Raw genomic sequence first — 23265 nt, 5'->3', positions numbered from 1 at the left:
CCCCTGCAGGAGCCCAGCCCTCAGCCAACCCCTCCCCGCGCTTCCGCTAGGTTCAGCCTCGCCCGGCCGGCGCGCCCCGCCCCCATCTTCGCCCAGGCCCCGCCCACTCTGCGCCTCGGCCCCCGCAGGCTCCGGGGCGGGCGGGGAAGGCGGGGCCCGAGCGGCTCCCAGCTCCCTCCCCGTCTCCCCACCTAGGTGCGGGCGGGGGAGTTGACTCTTCCCTCTGGTGAGAAAGACCAAATAGTCTCCAAGGAGGAGGGGTTGGGGGATTTGTGTGTGTGTGTGTGTGCCTTTGATCTTTAGCACGCTCTGGAACCGGCTCAACGCGGATCTCATTAATGCAGCTCGGCAGATGAGCGACCCCGGGGACGGAAGCGCGGTCCGTGGAGCTGCCCCGGCTGTTGGGCCAGATCAAAGCGGAGAAGGGAGGCTAATCAGAATTTCTGGAAGCTGCCTACCCGTGTGGAGTTTCTCTCCTGCACCCAGGATAAAAGACGGTTTCGTCGCAGTGGGGAAATGTAGTTTTGTAAACTGGAAGAGGACGTGGCCAATTGCACCTTAAAAAATGTAACACTTTTCCTGGACCTAAAGGAAGCAGCAGATAGTCAAATGGAAGCGAGATGGATGAAGGATCAAACCCCCCTGGTACTGAGTCCTGGTTTCTCTGGGGCAGGTCCTCAAACTTTCGCGTGCACAGGAATCACCTGGGAATCTTGTTAAAACGCAGATTGGAATTGAGTGGGATGAGCGCTGATAATCTGCATTTCCAGCAAGTCTCAGGTGCCTTCAAGGGATGGCACCTGGCCTTGTGCTGTTCTGCAAACTGTTTGGAACCTGTCTGTAACAAGTAGAGAAACTGAGAGCAAAGGTTTAGAAACTTTTGTAGCAATTTTTAAAATGCCACGACATACAAGCACATGATCCGTGGACTCTTTGAACCGAGTATAAACCAGTTTGGGTGTTGTCAGACTCGTGGTGACTCATACCTGGCACAGCAGGGTTTTCCTATTGGTACCTGGCCGATTGGAAACAAAAACAACTGGTTCTTCACCACAAATGGTTTGAGAAGTTCTCTCTAGGGGATTTGCCAACTGCTACCCATCCTTTAAGACTCAAGTCGGAAAGTCACATGTTCCATGGGACGCCTGCCCAGAGATGTCTAGCTACTCATGCCACTTCCAGCTCCGCCTAACCACCGGCCGTGGCTTATTCCTACAACCACGGAGGAAACTATATCTTGTTGGGGTAAAACTATATTCTGCAAGGGTCTGTTTGTTGGTGTCCTACCCATCTTCAGTTGGGAGAATAGAAGCTCTTTGAGAGAGGGAACTGTGCTTTCAAATTGTTATCCCCAGCCTGTTTCAGAGGCTGAATGAATGAATGAATGAATGAATCATCCCCCTAATCCTTGCGTGAAAATGCAAGCATGTTTGTAACCTATCTCAGAGCAGTTCTTCAGCATTAATATCGTTGTACCCACTCCACTCCCCTTTGGAAAGAGTCAAGGTTAAATTAATTCATGATATTGTGCTCTGTGATTGCCCTGTTTCACAGGTTTACACATGTAAGCCATTAAAGATTGTGTCCCAGGTTGCGTGGAAAGTTAAGATGGAGCCAGGATAAATACCAACCCTCCCAGGCACCATAGTGCTTAGTTGAATGAGTCCTGCTGCCATCTGTGTTCAGATACTGGCGCAGAGCAATTACAGTCATGATGGTGTTAATCTGTATAGAACATCTTTCAAGAGAAAGTACAGGCAGCTGGTTCAAATGAGGATGTGGGTGTGGCTTGGTTCCCAGCCTCAGCCCAGCCACTGGCAGCCTTGGCCATGGTCATTTCAAAGTCACTTTCCAATACTGGCTCATCAGTTGTAACAAATGTACCACGCTAATACAACATGTTAATAATAAAGGGAACTGGGATATAGGGACACTTTACCCTCAATTTTTCTGTAAAGTTAGAACTGCTCAAAAAAATAGACTATTAATTTTTGAAAGTTACTTCCCTATTGATTAAGAAGATATGGTTAATAATTACATACCCCCAACTTGCCTCAAAAGAATTGTGAGGCAGATCCAATACATAAGGGTTGAATTTTACTGAATTATATTTCTTTTAAAAGTTTACACCACTTTATCAAAATCCCCTAGGACAATTGTCAAAAAGAAAAAGCAAAAGAACACATGACTGAATCTCAGGGGTGGGCTGGGTGCCTAAGAATCTGCATTTTAGTAATCACCCAAGTAGACAATTCAATGTTTGAGGATCATCGCTTTATGTTTTCAGAAGTCATCAGATTTTCCATATAAATGCACAGTCTCAAAAAGGTGTAAAGATAAACAGTAGCAGTAAGATTCTATTTGTTGAACAACCAGCAAAGTGCATGTTATTTTAAGCATTCTAAACAGGATATCAAACTTTCAAGTATTTGGGGTGGAATCAGTTGTTTAAAAGGAGTATGTTAAATTTACAAGGGCTTTGACAAAGTTGGACAGAGAAAGGGAAGCACTGAAAAGTTAAGTGCTTCCTTTTAAGGAGCTGTGTTACCCAATGGTCAAAGCTGTTTGGACTAAAACATTAAACTATGCCTTTTGAGAAGTGAGAGGCTCACAAATGTTAATGCCAGAATGGACACATTTCTCTGAAGCCAAGTTCCTCCATTTTTAAGGTTTTTTTTTAAATTAATTATTTATTTTTGGCTGTGTTGGGTCTCCGTTGCTGCGCTCAGGAGCTACTCTTCGTTGCGGTGTGCGGACTTCTCATTGCGATGGCTTCTCTTGTTGTGGAGCACGGGCTCTAGGTGCACGGGCTTCAGTAGTTGTGGCACGCGGGCTCAGTAGCTGTGGTGCACGGGATTAGTTGCTCTGCGGCATGTGGGATCCTCCCAGACCAGGGCTCGAACCCGTGTCCCCTGCATTGGCAGGCGGATTCTTAACCACTGCGCCACCAGGGAAGGGAAGCCCCCAAGTTCCTTCTTAATTATCCTACTTATTTCTCAAACATGCTCACGGAGTGTTACGTTTGCAAAATAAAACAACAAAAAAGGCTCAAGTTACATTCTCTTATTTAGCTGCAAAAATTAACCCATAAGTGACAGAAATTTATTTGTATATAGATGGGACCATTTCCCCACTTTAAGGGAGATTTCTGTACAGGTATGTATGTGAATAAGTACTATGATCCTCTTCTGTTTTTGTTTCCACCACATGTTTGTTTGTTTTCAGTTGACATAGCTTGTGTTAATTTCCTTTGTGATTTCGAATTGAGTTCCTTTGTTGTTGTTGTGTTGCTGCTGGCAGTTCCTAATCGGGATGTGTCTTAGTGTATAGAGTCTTCTTTATTACCTTTGTTTTTATAAAACACTCGCTCTAATTGCTCCAGTCAGACTAATGGTTTAATTACCAGTTACGGGAAGAGAAAGTTCTGGAGTTTCTTTCACACAGATTAGAAGTTAATAACTGACACAACCTTAAAATCCTGTTTTCCATGCTTAACTAAACAGCAGTTCCTTTCGGTTCACTTATAGTCTTGGATCTTTAAAAATTCATGTGTTTTTGCCTTTTGAACAAGCAAATATTAAGGGAATCTTCGTGTTCTTTAAATTTTTAAACAAGTGTTCCTTTTATTTCTCATAACTTACAATTCAGAAACCCTTGAGGAAGTTTTGTTTTGTTTTGTTTTTTCATGTGAAACTTAAAACAGTTGTGAAAGAATAAAATTCGGGGGGAAAAATACCTGAAATGTTTCACATTGTAGTAGAATTAAACAAGTACAAAAAAGTAAACTCAGAAATGAAGCAGGGATAAGACACTCAAAAACTGATTTGCTAGCAGTCATTTTTCTAAACAAAATGGGCTACAGCTAAGATGTAATTTACCTAATCAGAGAGCCCTCAATGGACAATCAATGCCAACTAAATCCCCATCACTTCACACTACAGCAAGAATGCTTTCTAAATTGATATCCTGCACAAACACAGAGTTGTTTTCATAAATGAATCCATTTCCCTTTAAAGTGCTGAGTCCTGGTCCTGTTGGGTGTGATAAATAAATGGTATAAAGATCCATGAAACCCTCCCTGATGATAGATTCTGCCCACTTGGAGTACGTTTGACGCCTCCCTTTCTCTTTGATTTCTTTTTGTCTTCACACTCTCTCTCTTAGAACAGAGTAGCTCCCAGGATGACTTTCTCAAGTTTACCATCTCTTCATCTCTGCTGTTAATCACATGTTTACCACTTCCAGACCTTGTGCCCTCACATATTCCCCTCTTCCTGCATCTTCAATCTTTCCTGCTCACATTATCTGAGCCAATAAATGTGGTTGTGTCTATTTCACTTGAGAATGGCTGTTTCTTAACCCAATTGCTCCCTGAACTACTGGGCCATCTCCCTTCAGACCCCTAGCTTTTCACTGTCTACACTTCATCCCAAGCAATTTACCCATCAGCCTCTTATGAGTGGAGATCATAACCCCATTCTCTTGAAGATCACCATGACCTCGGAATAATCAAATTCCACAGCCTGTTCTCAAATTCCGTCCTCCTTGACATCACCCCTCTTTTGAAATTCTCATTTCTCAGCTTTGGGGCCAGCTTCACAGGGGTTCAGCTATAGGGTTAGTTGCACAGGACCCTAAGCTCAGAAGGCCCTGGGCTAATGATTTTTGAACCAGGGGCCCTGCTTTTCCATTTTGCATTGAGCCGCATTCTACCTAGCTTTATGTAGCCAGTTCTACCTAGCTTTAAAGCACTGCATTTGTTTGGTTCTCCCATCTCTTTGACCTCTTTCTCTGTCATTTTTACAGGCTCCCCTCCTCCCTCCCTCCTCCAAAATATGGTCAATCCTAAGCCTGCATTCTCTTCTCCACTCTCACATTCTTGCCATTAATTCTCAGTACTTCAGCTGCCATCTCATCATAAATGATTCCCAAACCCATAACTCAAGCTCAAAGAAGTCCCAGCCCCACGTTTCCAACCATCTGTTCGATTTCTTCTAGTGAGGTCCTTCTCATCTCTCATGCTCCCAAACTACCCCTTCTTCACCCTCCATTCACTTTTACCAACTTCCCTATATATATGAATGGAATAACCCTAATTCAGTCATCTTGATAGAGTGGATATCCATCATTCAGGGCTGCCCCGTGTCTTCTGATGGTCCTATCCACATTCTGAGAGTGTCCTCACATTGGGAATCCCTCCAACCCAATGGATAATCTTCAAGCGTCCTTTGCGCCAAACATGTGACTTCAGTACTACCAGCTGGATGCACCCACTCAAGGTTTAACCTGGGGAACAAACTACATGAGGACACGGGAGATTCAGAGAGTCAGTGTTGGTGGCAGAGCTGGGGGCAGAAGGTATGTTTTAGTGGTCAGCGGTGGGGACGTCACTCCTACGCTGCCCTAGTGGGGTTCTTAAGTTGGTAGGTGAAGCAGCCTGTGACCAGCCAGGCCTCCTCTGTGCTGTGGTTCTAAGAATTATTTCTGGAAGCTTAGCCTAAAGCTCATTCCTTCAGCCCTTCCAATGAGACGGCAAGCTGTGTAATACTGTTTAAGAATCTCCTCTTGCTTAAATTCTCTGAAGTGGATTTTGTTTTCTACCACTTGCCAATACCTTAGGAGGAGTGACACCCTTAGGCTGAGGAAAGTGGGGTCCTATCCTTGGGGGTGCTTTTCTCAAAATGGTCTAAGTCCCATTTGGTGCCTGGGATCGGCTGGGGCCAGCAGTGCCATCCAGAGAGGCCACTCTGGACCCAGATCAGGTCCTATGTGGTCTTCAGTCTCTGCCTTTCCCCTTTGGGGTACTCACCAGCCCTCTACCGTGCACATGGTGTCATCCAGAAGTCCAGAGCTGGCATTTATGGGGATGCTCATGGAGCTAATGGCTGGACCTCAGTCCCAGGAAGACAGCCGCCTAGATTTTCCTGCTGGCCAATGCCATGTGTTTTCCACAGGATTGTGAGCAATTGGGCCACCGGAATAATGCTGACAAGCTGATGTGAGTGGCTTTCATTCACCTTGGACACAGGAGGACTGCAGTACTCTTCGCCAACAGTCCCCCAGTGACCTTGGGCTTAGCCTGGGTGCGGACTCCTGTGTCAGGTCTCACCTATGTGTTCCAACCGGCAGTGGTACTGCCCGAGCCTACAGCATTGTTGGGCAGTGGGGAGGTGGCGGGCATCTTTGCCCTGTGTGCGTTCCACCCCTGGCACGCAGGAGGGCCATCGCAACCCTTCCGCTGGCTCTGCTTCTCACGTCAGGCAGTCTTCCTGGGTTAACTGCTCCCATCTCCTCCTTGATTTTCTAGACAGCTGCCCTGCAGAGTCAATCGGCCCTTGCTACCAATGTCCTTACTTGCCTCAAGTCTGTGTGGTGTCGCTGTACTCCTGTAGGCGGACCTTAATCTGAGCCAGATGAGAGATGGACATTTCTTGCATGAATGGGACCACTCTCCCCACTGCACTCATGGCCCCCTCCCCTGGCCTCCCCGTCGGTGCTGGTGTGTGGAAAGCAAAGTGCAGTCAACATTGAAATCGACTGTGTGCTCAGGATGCCTTGATTGCAGCCTGAAGGGTTCAAGAGAAGATTTAATTGGAAGATGTGTTGTTCAGTGGTCCTGCTATAAAATCCTCAGTGGTTATTGTAGCGTGACGCCAAGATGAATTATCATTCACATTTTCTTGCCTACTCGGGGTTGGACTTGCATTTGTGGCCACCGTCAACAAAGCACCGTGACAACCTTTGAGAGTGTCACTGGCAGCCAGTTTCACAGGCACAGGATGTATGATGTAATGTCATAAACGGTGAGGCAACAGCACTAAATAAATGACATGAAGAAACTGCAGAGGTCAGAATTTCTATATTGTTTTAAAACAACCAGGTTCTGAACAGCCGTGACACTGTGAAGAAGTTTCCCTATCCTTTTCTCATTATGAGAAATAAGAAATGAGCCACGGATGGCACATTTGACAACAAGAACATGACGAGGTGTTTCCTGGATGTGAATTGGAAGAGCTGGTGCCTGGACCCTAGAAGAATCTTTATGTACACTCAGAGGAATAAACAAATACTGAAAGATTCATTATTGTCAATTTTCATGGAGGAATCACTGTACATTACATGGGCTCATGCATTTTGTAATATATTTTAAAATCAAATTATTTATATACACAAGGGTCCCCACAGTACAAAAAAATAGCCTAAGGCTGGCCCACAAGTGAGAAATTTGAGGGTATAATTCATGGGATGCATCCCAGGGCCAGCTCTCTATAAATTCTCTTTAGCAACCTGGCATGGCTTTGATTTCCCCACCTGAAATCGCCTGAAATCACCACTATTGCTTTTGCTTCTTAAATGAGTGAAGAATATTTTTGGAATTTTTTTTTCTTAGTTTCCATTAAATGCAAGTGTTCAGCTGCTGAGAGTATTAGGAAAAAAGCAGATAAGTGCAGAAAATTGTTTATATAAAAAAGTCCAGGATAAAGTTGTTTAGAATAGTTACAAAGCTGGACACAACTTAAATGCCCCTCGGCAGGAGATCGGTTGAGTAAATTATGGTAAATTTGGTAAATTTGGTAAATGGCCAGCAACATATCTTGTTGGCGTGAGTTATCTGCTTCTGCATGACAAGCCCCCTAAAACTAAATGGCTTCAGACAACAATGACTTATTATTATTTCTCACAATTCTCTGGCCTGACTGGGCTCTCAGAGGCAGCTGCAGGCAAATGGGTACCAGCTGTGGCTGGTGATGGGCCATGGCCTTCCTCCTGGGGCAGGAGCCTCGCTGGGACAGCTGGGACAGCTGGCAACTCTCTTCTGTGTCTTTCTTCACTCTGTGGAGGACTCAGGATTCCATTCAGGCAAGAGCAGAGCTGTGAGACCTTCTGAGGACTTGCAAAGAAGTCACATGACATCGCTTCTGCCACGTTTTTTGGGTCAAAGCCTGACCTAAGGCCATCCCAGATTCCAGGCTCTCTTGATGGAAGGAGCTGCAAAGCATCTGTGGCCACTTTTTTTTTTTTGGAGAGAGAAGTGGGGAGTTGGGGAGAGTGTTAAAATATACGTAACACCACATTCACCACTTTAAAGTATACAGTGGCTTTTAGTATACATTCACAACGTTTACAGCTATCTATCTAGTTCCAAAATATTTTCATCACCTCAAAAAGAAACCTCATCACCCTTAAGCAGTCACTCAGATTTGCACCCATCCCCAGCTTCTGGCAATCACTAATTTGCTGTCTGTCTCCAGGGATTTGCCTGTCCTGGAAATTTCATATGAATGGAAGCATGCGTACCTTTTGTGACTGGCCTAGCATCATGTCGTCAAGGTTCATCTATGTTGTAGCCTGTATCAGTACTTCATGCCTTTTAATGGCTGAGTAATATTCCATTGTATGGATAGACCACATTTTGTGTATCCATTTGTCACTTGATGGACATTTGGGTTTTTTCGTGTTATGGCTATTGTGAATAGCGGCACTATGAATACTGGTATACCTGTTTTCAATTCTTTTGGGTATATCTCTAGGGGTGGCATTGCTGGGCCGTACGGTAATTCTGGGTTTCCCTTTTTTTTTTTTTTAATACCAGTACTCTTTTTTTTTTTTTTTTTAAGAGTATTAGTCATTTTTAAAATTTATTTATTTATTTATTTATTTATGGCTGTGTTGGGTCTTCATTTCTGCGCGAGGGCTTTCTCTAGTTGTGGCAAGCGGGGGCCACTCTTCATCGCGGTGCGCTGGCCTCTCACTGTCGCGGCCTCTCTTGTTGCGGAGCACAGGCTCCAGACGCACAGGCTCAGTAGTTGTGGCTCACGGGCCCAGTTGCTCCACGGCATGTGGGATCTTCCCAGACCAGGGCTCAAACCCGTGTCCCCTGCATTGGCAGGCAGATTCTCAACCACTGCACCACCAGGGAAGCCCCCTGGGTTTCCCTTTTTTAGGAACCACCAAAGCGTACTCCTCTGTGGCCATTTTTAATCCACCATAATATCCATATTTATTGATGTGGTGATAGGAATAAGTAACAGTTACAAACTAACATGTTTCATCTGTAGGCTACAGAAACTCAAGAAACACAAACGGTGGCTATAAGCAGATATGTTTGTTTTTCTCTCATAAACGAAGCCCAGAGGGTTGGGATGGTCCATAAAGTCTCCAAGGACACCGGCTCCTTCCAGCTCTCTCTCTGAAGTGGGCCATGCTGGCTCACAGCCTCGCAGTTCAAGAAGGCAGCCTCAGCTTCCCAGGCGGCAAGAGGCCGTGGGGGGCAGTGGCTGACAGAGGGGGCAAAGGGCAGGCCCGCGATCTCTTACGCAGATTCCCGGGAGTCGTCGCACAGCACACCTGCTCACTGTTGGCCAGAACTTAGTCACCAGCTGTGAGGAATACTGAGAAACGTGGTGTTTATTCTGGGCTTTTATTTACCCAGCTAAAAACTGTTACTTGGAAGAAGGAACGAATAGATACTAGGGAACAGAAAGACAAAACAAAAAGGTTTAATAGATGTTATCTCTAGATAACAAGGGCAGGGCAATCAAAAATTATTATTGACCCTTTTTATATTTTCTGAATTTTTGGATACCTATATAATCATAAGGTTATTTATTCTTATTTTGAAAAATAATAAAATGTGTATTTCTTTTATCAGAGCAGAACTTCATTTATTCTTCCTTTTTTTAAATTTTATGGAAGTATAGTTGATTTACAATGTTGTGTTAGTTTTCAGATGTACAGCAAAGTGATTCAGTTATATATATATATTCATTCTTTTTCAGGTTCTTTTCTCATGTAGCTTATCAGAATATTTAGTAGAGTTCCCTGTGCTATACTTCCTTTCTTTCAATTATTTTTTCTTTTTTTACATTCTCTTCCATTATAGGTTATTACAAGATCGTTCCCTGTGCTACAGTATAGTTCCCTGTGCTATACAGTAGGTCCTTGTTGGTTATCTATTTTATAGATAGTAGTATGTATATGTTAATCACAAACTCCTAATTTATCCCTCCCTGCACCCTTCCCCATTGGTAACCATAATTCTGTTTTCTATGTCTGTTCAATTATTTTTTTCAAATGTTCATTTTGTATCTGTGATGTCAGGTATTAGAAGATATAAAGATGAGTAAGACAGGGTCTCTAAGGAAATCAATAGACCAGTTGCAGAGAGATACTAAAAGAATTTTGAAATGAATGGAGATTTCTATAGTAGAAGCATACACAAAGTTTTAAGGGGACCTTTAAAATAAAAAGTGAAACCGGGGTGAGTGTTATGGGCGGAATCATGTCCCCTCCCCAGATTCATATGTTGATGTCCTAACTCCCAGTACCTCAGCATTTGACTGTATTTGGAGAGGGCCTTTAAAGGTGATTAATAAAAAATGAGGCCATTAGGATGGGCTCTAATTCAGCATGACTGGTGTCTTCAGAGAAGAGGAAATTTGGACACAAAAAGAGCCGCCAGGGATGCTTGCATAGAAGAAAGACCACATGAGGCCACAGCAAGAAGGCAGCCATCTACAAGTCTAGGAGAGAGGCCTCAGAAGAAACCAACCCTGCCAACACCCTGATCTGGACTCCTAGCCTCCAGAACTGCGAGAAAATCAATTCGGTCGTTTAAGTCACCCTGTCTGCGATATTTTGTTATGACAGCCCTAGCAAACTAACACAGGGAATCAGGAGAAAATTCCCAGAGAGCTTCAGTGGAAGCAGGGCTCAGTGGATGAGTAGGCTTCTACCAGGTAAGGAAGAGAGGAAAGCACATTCCAGGCAAAGCGAAAAGCCCAGAGGTATGAAAAGCATGTTCAGCAAAGGGTACCAAGGATGGTTAGGGCCGAGAGTGCGTGTGTAGAGCTATAGGAGACAAAGTTAGTTTACAACTATTTAGTAGTTGTTAAGCTAAGTTAGTTTACAACTAGTAGTTTTCTAGTCCACGTTTGACGAGTCCTATCTATGGAAAGGGTAGCCCTGATTTACACCACAGCATTTGCCAATGTCTGTGGTGTAAATGCTCACACCGTGTCTGATTTCAGCGGTTCACTGAACGTGGAGCTGGGAAGAGCCCCACAGAAGCGCCTCATTATTCAGTATTTCCACCATATAAGATACAAGAGACATCACTAACTTCAAGTGCATCGACAAGAGTAAAAATGTACTAGAATAATTTGTAAGCAGTAAGTGTTGAGTATTTACTCTTTGGGGTTTTAATATAATTTTTTTAATTGTAAGTTCATATAACTTAATTTTGACGAATGGCTGTGTTTAACAACTGGCTCACAACATTTCTGAAAATTTAACAATTTGTTCTCATGAGTCAGCGTAAGCACACCCCTGTTTATATCTGTTATTTCATAACTTATTGCACTTCCCTTGGGGGGGTGTTAAGACTCAAAAACTAAAGTAATGCATAGCAGCTTTTATTATCTCCATCGGCTTAAGGAGATGACACACACATGTTCAAAAAACTTGGCATAATTGCTAAGAAGGTAAAGGTTTGTGGGAGACAGGAGGAGGAATCTCCATGGCTGTAGCAGTAGTTAAGCATCACAGAGGAGAGGGTATTCACTGGAATCTTCCAGAAGAGGGGTAAGGGAATTTTGGGAATGCAAGAGGAAGATAAAGAAGGATGGAGATTGTGCGATAGAAAGAAGGATGGATGGAGTTTTCAAATCAGATGCCCTCCGTGGGCTCAGCTCCTTAGTAAACTGGGAGAGCAGGAGATTTGCTCCTTTGCTCTGATAAATATACTGGGTTAACTCATTGTTATCTTGAAAGCCAGAGTATTGCAGGCTTCAGAGAGCAAGAGATGAAGGGATTCTGTCCACGGTAAATCATAGGGTAAGAGGGTTTAGGAGAGAAAAGGCGATGTATCCATGGTGACACAGGATCAGGTCCAAGTCAGGTCCAAGTGGGAAGGCAGCAAGAGAAGAAGATGCAGAAGAACTAGGCTGGGGACTCCACACTCACTGAGGTCACAGCTGCAAACAGGTGGGGACTCCTCCGTCTTCTCTCTCGAGGCCACCATTCTACCTGCGCTTTACTTTCTGCTCCCACCCGACAGCGTCACCTCCCCCTCATGCTCTCTGGTCCCATCTTTCCTTACCCTCCTCATCCTTCTCACTCCACCATCATCTTCCCTACGAGGCCTTTGTGACCAGCTCACGACATGCTCTAGTAGCCCCGTCTCTGAATCTCTCAGTGAAAGCACGTCGTCCCCCAGCTACCACCCCATGGTCTTCACAGCAAAACATACCCAAGGCATTCTCTCTCCTGGGGCTCCCACTGCCTTCTTGCTCCTTCTTCCTCAACTGTCCCTCCTCTCCACTGTCAGTGTCACCAGTGATTTCTCTGCTCCACAGAAGCTAGAGCGCTATCTTAGAATGTAAATCAACACTACGTTACACTTAAACTCTACAAGGGACTCCTTTACACTTAGCATCAAATACCAGTGCCTTTCAGGCTGATAAAACCCTGCAGGACTGACCCTGCAACCACACTGGCCTTCTGGAGCTTGATCCTGCCTCGGGGCCTTTGCATGTGTGTTTCCTGTACCTTCAATATCTCTCCACCTTCCATCACCCCATTCACTCTGCATGGCTGCCTTGTCTCCTTGCTCAGGGCTCAGCCCAGGTGTCCTCTGACCAGCCCATCTAGTTCTGCACTGACACACCTGTCACACTGTATCACGTTGCTCCACCTACTTTCTTCATCGTGTTTATCACTCTTTGAAACTATCTTACATTCTCTTTGTTTTCCTCAGGGGTCAGCAAATTATGGTCCATGGGCCGAACGTGGCACAAAATCTGTTCTTGAAATGCAGTCTTATTAGAACCAGCCACCTCCATTTACTGACAGATTGTCCGTGGCTGCTTCTGCACTAACAGTTGAGTGGTTGTAAGAGACCTAATGGCCCACAGAGCCTAAAATATCTAGATTTGTCCCTTTCAAGAACTGTGCCTAGCACATAGTAAGTGCTATAAAAGATGTAGAAAACAAACTTATGGTTACCAGGGGATAAGAGGGGAAGGGATAAACTGGGAGACTGGGATTGACATATGCACACTACTATATAAAACATTGATAACTAATAACCTACTGTATAGCACAGGGAACTCTACTCCATACTCTGTAATACCCTATATGGGAAAAGGATCTAAAAAAAGATAGGATATATGTATATGCATAACTGAATCACTTTGCTGTGCACCTGAAACTAACACATTGTAAATCAACTACAATCCAATGAAAATTTTAAAAAAAGAAAAGAAAAAAAAAGATATGCTGATCCCTGGTTTCCTTGTTTACTGTGTTTATGTCTTTGTTGTCTGCCTTCCTCTATTAGAATGCCAGCTCCCTGAGAGCAGGGGTGTGTCTTTATTTTATCTCCTGCTGTATCTCAAGCACCCGAGGAATGTCTGTCACTGTTGCAGAAATGAAGAGGTGATCACGTTTACTTTAACATTGGCCCAGCCTAATCATAACACCACTACTACTAGCATTCGTATTATCACTAAGGGCTAAGGTATATTAACAAGAGCTAGTCTGTGCCGAGCGCTGCTCTAAATGCTTTGCTTGCATTATCGAATCAGCAAGGGGGGTTTCATTCTACCCATTTTATACAGGAACAAATTAAGACTCAGAATTCAAGCAATTGCCCACCTTCCCACTGTTGAGCAGTGGCACACAGCTGGGTGAGGTCTCTCAAGCTTACGTTCTTTCTTCTGTCCTATCCTGGAAAGACCATGAACTTCAGAATAAGACAGAACTGAGTTCAACATCAGACTTTACCTCTCTACAGTTTTGTTTTATTTTTATTTTTCTTAATGTTTAGATTTTTGGGGCTGCATCACGTGGCCTGCGGGATCCTAGTTCCCCCACCAGGGATGGAACCCATGCCCCCTGCAGTGGAAACACAGAGTCCTAACCACTAGACCACCAGGTAGAGAAGTCCCTACCTCTCTACAACTTTGAACTTGGCAATTTGCTTAGTGTGAGGCTGGGAAATTACCCCCTAATTCTCAGAATTGAATAAGATGCAGAAAGTAATACCTGACACGTAGTGAGTGCTCAAAAATGTTCATTTCCATCCCTCTTTTTTTTAAGACAACAGATGGGACAAGTTTCCTTCGCTCCACACTTGACCTTACAACTGGCAGTGGACCAGAGTGTGTTGAGCCGCTGCCCCGCCTGTCCAGGCAGTGGCAGCTGTGTTTTCCCAGCGGGGACAGCCCTGACCTGGCCTGGAGCACCTGTGAGCGCCCTTGTGCCCGACACCTTTCTCCTTTCTGCCCCTGGCCACTTACCTGATTGGAGAGGATCCCACCGCCTCTTCAGCTGCTTTGCCTCTGGGACACAGAGTTCTGTTTAGACGCCTTCTGCCTCTACTCTCTCATGCCCATCACTGCCCCAGAACAAACAGAAATTGCAACCGAACACAATATTCAGAAGAAGTAAAATGCCAGTGGTCTGGGCACTGGCATCTGAATAAGTGCAGAGAATGATGCAAACGGAGAAAGTCATGAAGAGTTTTGCAGGAATCTCAATATGTTAAAAATATATTAATTTGGTGTTGCCGGAAAAAAACATGGCGGGGGGGTGGTGAGAACAGCGACAGGGAGATCTATTATGGCTTGTGAATTAGTCATGGAGCTCTTTGAATTAAGCAAGAAACCCAGCCCTGGCAAACTTAAGGGGGAAAGGAATTTATTTGCAGGGTATTGGGTAGCTTGTAGAATCAAAGGATAGGATCAGAGGGCAGAGGCTTCCTCTTTCAGCACCATGTTGAAGAGATAGCACCTCTCACCGTGAACACGTTATTATGTTGGGTACAACACCATGGGCAGCCTTTAAAATTCATGTCTATCCAAACTGGGAGACATTCTACAAAAATACTTGACGAGTTCTCCTCAAACTGTCATCAAAAACAAGGAAAGACAGAAGCTGTCACAGACCCAGGAGGCTGAGACATGAGGACTAAACATAACGTGGGATCCTGGAACAGAAAAGGGACATTCGTGGAAAAACTAGTGAAATGCAAATAGAGTCTAAAGTTTAGTTAATAGTAATGTACCAATGCTGGTTTCTTCATTTCTGACAAATGTACAAGGTAACATAGGATGTTAACACAAAGGGAACAATCTGTACTATCTTTGCAGCTTTTCCATAAATCTAAAATTATTCCCCCCCAACCCCAAAGGGTGTTTTTAAAAGAAAATTTAAAAGGTACAGGGAATCCACAAAGGTCCAAAGAAAGGCAAGGTAAAAACCACAATGGCAAGTGAGTCCCCATGCCAAAGAGGGATGGGAGACGAGCCTGCCTTGAGTTACAGCTGAGACTCTTGGATAAAACATGACTCCTCAAAGGCTACACCCTCAGAAATACCCAGCCTTGAAACTTCCCAACTCTCGTCAAAGGTACTGACAAGAAAATTTGTCAATTAAGGCCTTGACGTGGGGTGAAAAATAGAAAACTTTCGTGGGAACTCATAAACACAAACAGGTCTTATGCTGGTTTAGACTTTCAACTTGCACCCCCTGTTATGGGCAGAATTATGTAGCACTGACACCCATCCCCACCGCCAATTCGTATGTTGAAGTCCTAACTGCCAGTATCTTGAAATATGACTGTATTTGGAGACAGGGCTTTACAAAGGTGATTAGGGTAAAATGAGGCCTTAGGGTGAGCCCTAATTCAATGTGACTCGTGTTTTTATAAGAAGAGGAAATTTAGACATACAGAGAGACACCAGTAACATGTGGGCACACAGAAGAAAGACCATGTGAGGACACAGTGAGAAGACACCCATCTGCAAGTCAAAGAGAGAGGCCTCAGAAGAAACCAACCCTGCTGACGACCTGATCATGGACTTTTAGCTTCCAGAATTACAAGAAAATCCATTTTTTGTTGTTTAAGCCATCCAGTCTGTGGAACTTTGTTATGGCGGCCCTAGCAAACTAATAGATTACCCAAGTGCCCAGCAAAACCCAAGCAAAAAATTCATTTTAAGCACATACAGTAGGTAGAGCCCTTTTAGGGCAAATCTTCTGGGTCAGAATTCACTCTCATCCCAACATAGTCAGGATTCCCACTGATGAAGACCAGCTGTACATGAACACATGATAAAAAAGAAAATCCCAATAATCAGGGCTTTGGTTAGACAGAAGCTTATTGTTTCTCTCATTAAAATAAGATAGTAAGCTGTCTGCAGCTGGTGCAGGGGGTCCAAGGCTCTCGGGGCCTTCTGGTTCCTCTATTTTCTATAAAGCTAGTTGGAATGGGTTTAAGAGACAGTGGACGAAGAAGACAGGATGGCATTAAATACAGAGCTGCTGGGAGTTTTGTTATAAAGGGAAGCAGAAAAATGGAGAGGTGCCTGGAGAGGAAAGCAAAGACAAAAGAGAGGTTTTATTTGACGATGGAGAAAACATGCAGCTTTGGATACTGATGGGAATGGCCCCATTGAAAGGGAAAGGGAGATAGAGGAGAGGAAGCATAGTCAGAGAGATGTCTTTGCATTGGTGAGGTGGGGTAGAGTTAGTACCCAGACTGTACAGTGAGAGCTGAGTAGGAAGGAGGGCTGCAGAGAAGAAAGAGGTGGAGGTCCCACCTTGGAGGTAGGACCGGGGGGGAATTGAACAAGGAGCTCACCTAACTTAAGCTCGAGGTCCTCTACCTGGTACAGTGTCTTCCAAGGCCTGGGAGGGACCTTGGCACTGTGTTCCTGTGGTCCCAGGGTTTTGTAAACCTTTTATGAGATGCTTTCACTGTAATCGATTCTGCTATAACCTGAAGACTGCTGTATGTTTTCACTCCGAGTCTACCCTGTCACACTGCTCTACATTCTGGGACACTGGTGTGGTGGGAGCATTTTTGGAATGTGTGTCAGGGGGAGTTAAGTGGTGTATTAGTCAGTGTTCTCCGGAGAAACAGATTCAGTAGAATGTGTACACACACACACACACGCACGTGTGTATGTGTGTGTGTGTATGTGCATATATAGATGGAGAGAGAGAGAGAGAGGTTTATGTTATGGAATTGGCTCACATGATTGTGGAGGCTTGGCAAGTGCAAAATCTGCAGGGTGGGCTGACAGGCTGGAAACCCAGGGAAGGCTTGCTGTCTGAGTCCAAAGGCAGTCTGCTGGCAGAACTGCTTCTTGCTCAGGGGAGTTCAGTCTTCATTCTATTAAGGCCTTCAAAGGTTGCAGTTGCCCACCCACATTATGGAAGGTAACCTATTTACTCAGTCTACCAATTTAAATGTTAATCTGATCAAAAAACACCTTCACAGAAATATCCCGAATAATGTTTGACCAAATATCTGGGCACCATGGCCCAGCCAAGTTGACACCTAAAATTAACCATCACGGATGAGATGTTTTTTTGTGCGTTTGGGAATGTTTTCTGTTTGTCTTTAGGTGAATGCGTGCTGAGTGCAAGAATCGCTTCAGAGGATACTCCTGCCTTGTACATAGCTGACTCTGCTGGGATGGAACCTGTGGACATGAAACCAGAGGTCTTATGAAGACGTGACTGTGACCCCATGCTGCCCAGCACCAGAAGCAGAGGAAATACTGAGTTTGAAATAAACGAAGCAAGTCTGTGGAAAGTTCTTCCAAATCTCCCAGCTCAATATAAAGGAAATTTGAACAGAGTCTGCCCAAACTTGCCAATAATCCTAATAATGTACATGACATTGCCATTTATTCTTTGTGAAGTGGAAAGAAACTCTTTTACACTATCAATAATAAGAAGCAAATTCTATTCATCGTGCTAGAGAAAGACTGAATTACCGTTCTTAGTCTCTCTATAGAAAATATTATTACCAAACCACCTATCATTTGAAGAAGTGATTAAAGGATAGGCCGACAAAAAATGTAGGAAAACATTATTTAGAGTTGAGTGTTCATTAATAACAAGCTTTTTAAAATTTGCAATTTGTGGTGATTTCTGTATTCATTCTCCATAATTCTCACTTTTGGCCTCATGTTGTACTTGTATTGTGTATTATTTTTTATGAAGTGAGTTCTGCAAGTTGCATAAGCTCTGGGTCCCACAAAACCAGGATCCGCCCCTGAGTAGGGCTGAGGAGGAGGAGCCTTTGAGGAGTGGAAGAAATCAGGAAGATTCTTGGAAGTCAGAGAGGACCGTTTCAAGGAGGGCGTGGCTGGCGGTATAGAATGTTCAGGGACTTGAGAGACACTACTGTCAAAAATCTCACACCTGCTCATGAAAAGGCTTTCAGGACTTAAAAACTGCTTCATCATGGGAAAACCTGGGAGTTTAGATGTGTCCCATCTGCCTCAAAATCACCAAGGAATAGGGCTGCCAGATTTAGCAAATAAAAACATAGGACGCCCTGTCAATTTGAATTTCAGATAAAAACAAATAATGTTTTAGTATGAGTACGTCCCATTGCAATATTGGTATCTTATTTGGCAACACGATCTGGTGAGCTTCTTAAAAATACATTTAAGCAGTTTACTCAGGTGATTCGTATGTAGATACAGGTGAACTTGCTCTAGATTTAAGAAAGCATTATTTTAGGCACTTGGGTCTCTTTTCGGTTGAATCCTGAGAACTATCAAAATGATCTCCCCAAATTGATTTCCAATCCAGGTTCACAAATTTGTTGCACACTCTCTATAATTAAGAGGATGAAGTTTAACTTGGAGCAAGCAGAGTGATGTAGTAACAGTAACAGAGCTGAAGATTAGCCTGTGAAGTAAGGTGATTGTGATCAAAAGGCATTGACCAAAACCAAAACCAAAACCAAACCAAACCAAGAGGCATTGACCAAAACCAAAACCAAAACCAAACCAAACCAAAACCAAAAGGCATTGACCAAAACCAAAACCAAAACCTTACCAAACCAAACCAAAACAAAAAACCAAAAGGCATTGACCAAAACCAAAACCAAAACAAAACCAAAACAAAAAACAAAAAACAAAAAGGCATTGACCAAAAAGGTTAGATGTTGGGATCTTCATTTCCTACTCATTTTAATTTTATATATTTATTTTATTTTTATTACTGTTGTTTTCATCTTTATTGAGGTATAATTGATAAACTTATAAGATATTTAAAGTGTACATAATGGTCATTTAATATATATATACACACACATATTGTGAAAGGATTCCCATCATCTACTTATTTAACACACCCATCACCTCACATATTTATCTTTTTTGCATGTGTGTGAGAACACTTAAGTTCTATTCTTGTAGCAAATTTTAAGTATACAATACGGTGTTATCAACAATAGTCACCAAGTTTTACGCTAGCTCCTCGGAACGATCCAGCTTGTAGGTGAAGATTTGTATCCAGCTTGTTGGTAAAAGTTTGTACCCTTTTACCAACCTCTCCCCAGGTGCCTCACCCCCACCCACCCCCTGGCATCTACTTTTCTACTCTCTGTTATTTGCCTTTTTTTTTTCTTAAGATGCCACATGTAAGTGATACCATCTAGTATTTGTCTTTCTCTGTCTGGCTTATTTCACTTAGCATAATGCCCTCAAGATCCATCCATGTTGTTGCAGATGGCAGCATTTCTTTCTTTCTCATGGCTGAGTAATATTCATGTATATATGTATATATATTTATGTCACATCTTATTTATCCATTCTTCTGTCAACGGACAGTGAGGTTGTTTCCGTATCTTAGCTATTGTAAATAATGCTGCAATGAACTTGGGGGTACAGATGTCTCTTTGCCATAGTGTTTTCATTTCCTTCAGCTAAATACCCAGAAGTGGAATTTCTGGATCATATAGTAGTTCTATTTTTAATTTTTTGAGGAACTTCCATACTATTTTCCATAATGGCTCCACCAATTTTTATTCCCACCAACAGTGCACAAGGGTTCCCTTTTTTCCACATTCTCACCAACACTTGTGAGGTGAGATCACCTTGTGGTTTTGATCTGCATTCCCTGGTGATTAGTGATGTTGAGCACCTTTCCATGTACCTATTGTCCATTTGTAGGTCTTCTTCAGAAAAATGTCTCTCCAGTTCCTGTGCCCATTTTTTTTTTTATTGGATTGTTTGGGGTTTTGCTCCTATTCATTTAAAAAAATTATTGTGGAAAAATATATATAACATAACATTTGCCATTTTAGCTATGTTTAAGTGTACAATTCATTGACATCAAGTACCTTCACAATGTTGTGCAACTATCACCATTACCTGTTTCCAAAATGTTTTCATCACTCCCCAACAGAAACTCTGTAACAATTAAACAATAACTCCCATTCCCCCTCCCCCAGCCCCTGTAATCTCTAGTCTACTTTCTCTAGGAATTTGCCCATTATAGATATTTCGTCCAAATAGAATCATACGTTATTTGTCCTTGTGTGACTGGCTTATCTCACTTAGGATAATGTTTTCAAGGTTTCATCTATGTTGTGATATATCAGAACTTCCTTTATTTTTATGGCTGAATAATATTCCATTGTACATATGTACCACATTTGTTTATCCATTCGTTTGTCAATGGACGTTTGTCTTGTTTCCAGCTTTTCACTAAAGTGAACAGTGCTGCAATGAACACAGGCGTACAAGTATCTGTTTGAGTCCCTACTTTCAATTCTTTCGGACAGAGACCCAGAAGTACAATTTCTGGGTCATTTGGTAATTCTGTGTTTAGCTTTCTGAAGATCTGCTGAACCCCCTGCTAACTGTTTACAGGCTACCTATTACACAAGAACAGCCACTGGGCTCCAACATAACAGCACATAGAGCCAGCTTCTTGGGCACATGACCTGTGCCATTTCACAGGGCCCCATGCTCAGGAGCCCACACTCAGAAAGGCCTGGTGCTGAGAAGGGCTCCATGCATAGGTTCATCCTCTGCTGTCACCATCTTGAAATTCTTAATAATCCTGTCTTTGGACTTGCGTTTTGTAAGCGAAGTCCGCTAGGACAATGGAGAGATGCCCGGCATCCCTGTTCTCAGCCATTCCTTGCTGCTCCATTTGCACAGTGTTCGTATTGCCCCAGGAGCACAGAAATCTGGAGGACCAGGAGGCATGGGAGTCGAGTGAGACTCCAAATGAGCACCAGGTGAGTGTGTTCACCTTCTCTGACTGGGTAAAATGGGTGAGGGGCTGCTGATGTCCCAAGTGGCCTCACTTCTTTTTGCTTTGAACGCAGAAACCAACCACCAAGGAACTGTATCATATCCTTTGTTATTCATGTTATTTCCCTTATTCACCAACTACGAATGCTGAGAGTGATGGTATAGAAGGAAAGGGAAAGACAGGGCAGTGCCTGGTTACTTTTCCTTTCAACCTTCCTTACTCATCATTAATTCAAAGACAGAAAGTGGTGGTCAAACGTGTGCGGCAAGAAGTGAAATTAAAACGGTTCGCTGAGTTTTGTGCATTTCCAGTGTTCGTGTAAGAATAAAATATATATGATGTGCATACAAGCAATGAAATATGAATTGTGTGATTTCTGTGATTCTGCTTATGAGTCAAATGCTCCGATATTTTATTTAAGATTGGCATTGCACAGTCAAAAGAGGGACAGTGAAATCCCTGCTAATAATGTACATTTTTAATTTTTCTTTACTTAAATGACATTAGCTAGCAAATAAAACAACACCATGACAAGTCAAGAGAGAATACAGAAAGGAAAAAGCTTTTTATTTTAGTGCTTTCAGTGGCACTTTTTTCTTGCTTTTTGAACAAAAGGTCGTGCATTTTTGTTTTGCACCGGGCCCCATAAATTATGTAGCCAGCCCTGACAGCCCCTATTCTCAAATGCTACAACAGTGGTTTTATGTGCAATTAGGGTAGTGGGGAGGGGTGAGGTAGAGCTTGAAGTGCCATGGTGTTATTTTAGGAAGGGTGGAGTTGACCATGATTTTGTGAAGGAATGCACTTCAGAAAATAAGCACACAGATGAAAGAGCCTGGATACTCAGGCTTTCATTATACACTGTCTCAGCATTCTCTCAACCAAATGAATGACAGATATCCTGTTTTAAAGAAAGAGAGAAGGGGGGAAGGGAGAGACATGGACAGACAAGTCAGATGAGCTTCCTTTTTCACTAAATATAACATATCACACAAAAAAAGACTTATAAATGAAAATAAGGATAATAATAGGCTCTGTATCATTGATAATGTTATGAAAGACATATGAAAGATAAATTTTTTGTTCATTCAAAAATCATTACAGGGACTTCCCTGGTGGCAAGTGGCTAAGAATCCGCCTGCCAATGCAGAGGGCACGGGTTCAAGCCTTGGTCCGGGAAGATCTCACATGCCGCGGAGCAACTAAGCCGATGGGCCACAACTACTCAACTTGCACTCTAGAGCCCGCGAGCCACAACTACTGAGCCCGTGGGCCACAACTACTGAAGCCCGCGTGCCTAGTGCCCATGCTCCGCAACAAAAGAAGCCACCGCAATGAGAAGCCCGTGCACAACAACGAAGAGTAGCCCCCACTCGCCGCAACTAGAGAAAGCCCACGTGCAGCAACAAAGACCCAAAGCAGCCAAAAATAAATACATAAATATTAAAAAAAATCAGTATAAACTTCAGTCTGATGGATATTTGAGAAGAGTTTATTTTGATAAACTGATCAATAAAATAAAAATAAACTCAATTGTCATGCCTCAGCCTTTTAGATTTTTTTAACATAAATATTTTATGGCAATTCAAGTAAGCCAACAAATATCAGACATAATATCAGTATCAGAAATAACAGTCCTGCTCTCCTTTGACAGATTTTAAAAGTTTGTTTTCTTTAAAAGTTACTCTAAAAAGAATATCAAATATTTTGGATTAGTGACTTAGAAGTTTTTTTTTTTTTCTTTTTTCCTTTTGGAAATTCTAAATACATCCTTGCATGGAAAACTTGTTTTCTCTATAGAGAAAACTAAAAGAAATGGTGATTTTCTCCGAGTTTCTCTGATGATCTGCCACTTTTAATCTCCTGTCAATTAAGATAGCCAAGTGATAATACAGAAAGTAATCAAGATGTGTCTAATCTTTACAACCTAAGTCATGTTGAATCTATGCCATCTGTCTGGGAGAAAGAACTACAAAGGCATGCAACCTCACATTTTTAAGGAAGTTACAATCAAATTCCCCAAGGACTAGACAACATCTGGACTATACTTAACTCATCATGGTTTATCTTATCTCACATAAGAGTTTAGCAAGAAATAGGTGCCCCCTTTTCATGTACTATTGACCAGCAAATTAATTTATTGATTATTTATCTCCATGCCCTGCTATACAAGGGGAAATCTTACATAGT

At 42.9% G+C, this 23265-nt stretch overlaps 1 long non-coding RNA gene across 1 annotated transcript; it reads left to right on the top strand.

Annotated features, from left to right (window-relative positions):
• The first annotated feature begins 178 nt into the window (after window positions 1-178).
• Window positions 179-17760, top strand: LOC309656892. The gene is made up of 2 exons (XR_014261586.1): window positions 179-1245; window positions 14101-17760. It is a non-coding gene; the product is annotated as an uncharacterized lncRNA (long non-coding RNA).
• Window positions 17761-23265: the final 5505 nt, after the last annotated feature.

This window comes from Balaenoptera physalus, assembly GCF_965194825.1.
Source record: "Balaenoptera physalus genome assembly, chromosome: 3".
Lineage (NCBI taxonomy): Eukaryota > Metazoa > Chordata > Mammalia > Artiodactyla > Balaenopteridae > Balaenoptera > Balaenoptera physalus.
Note: the sequence above shows the minus strand (reverse complement) of the source record. Positions and strands in the feature narration are given on the sequence as shown.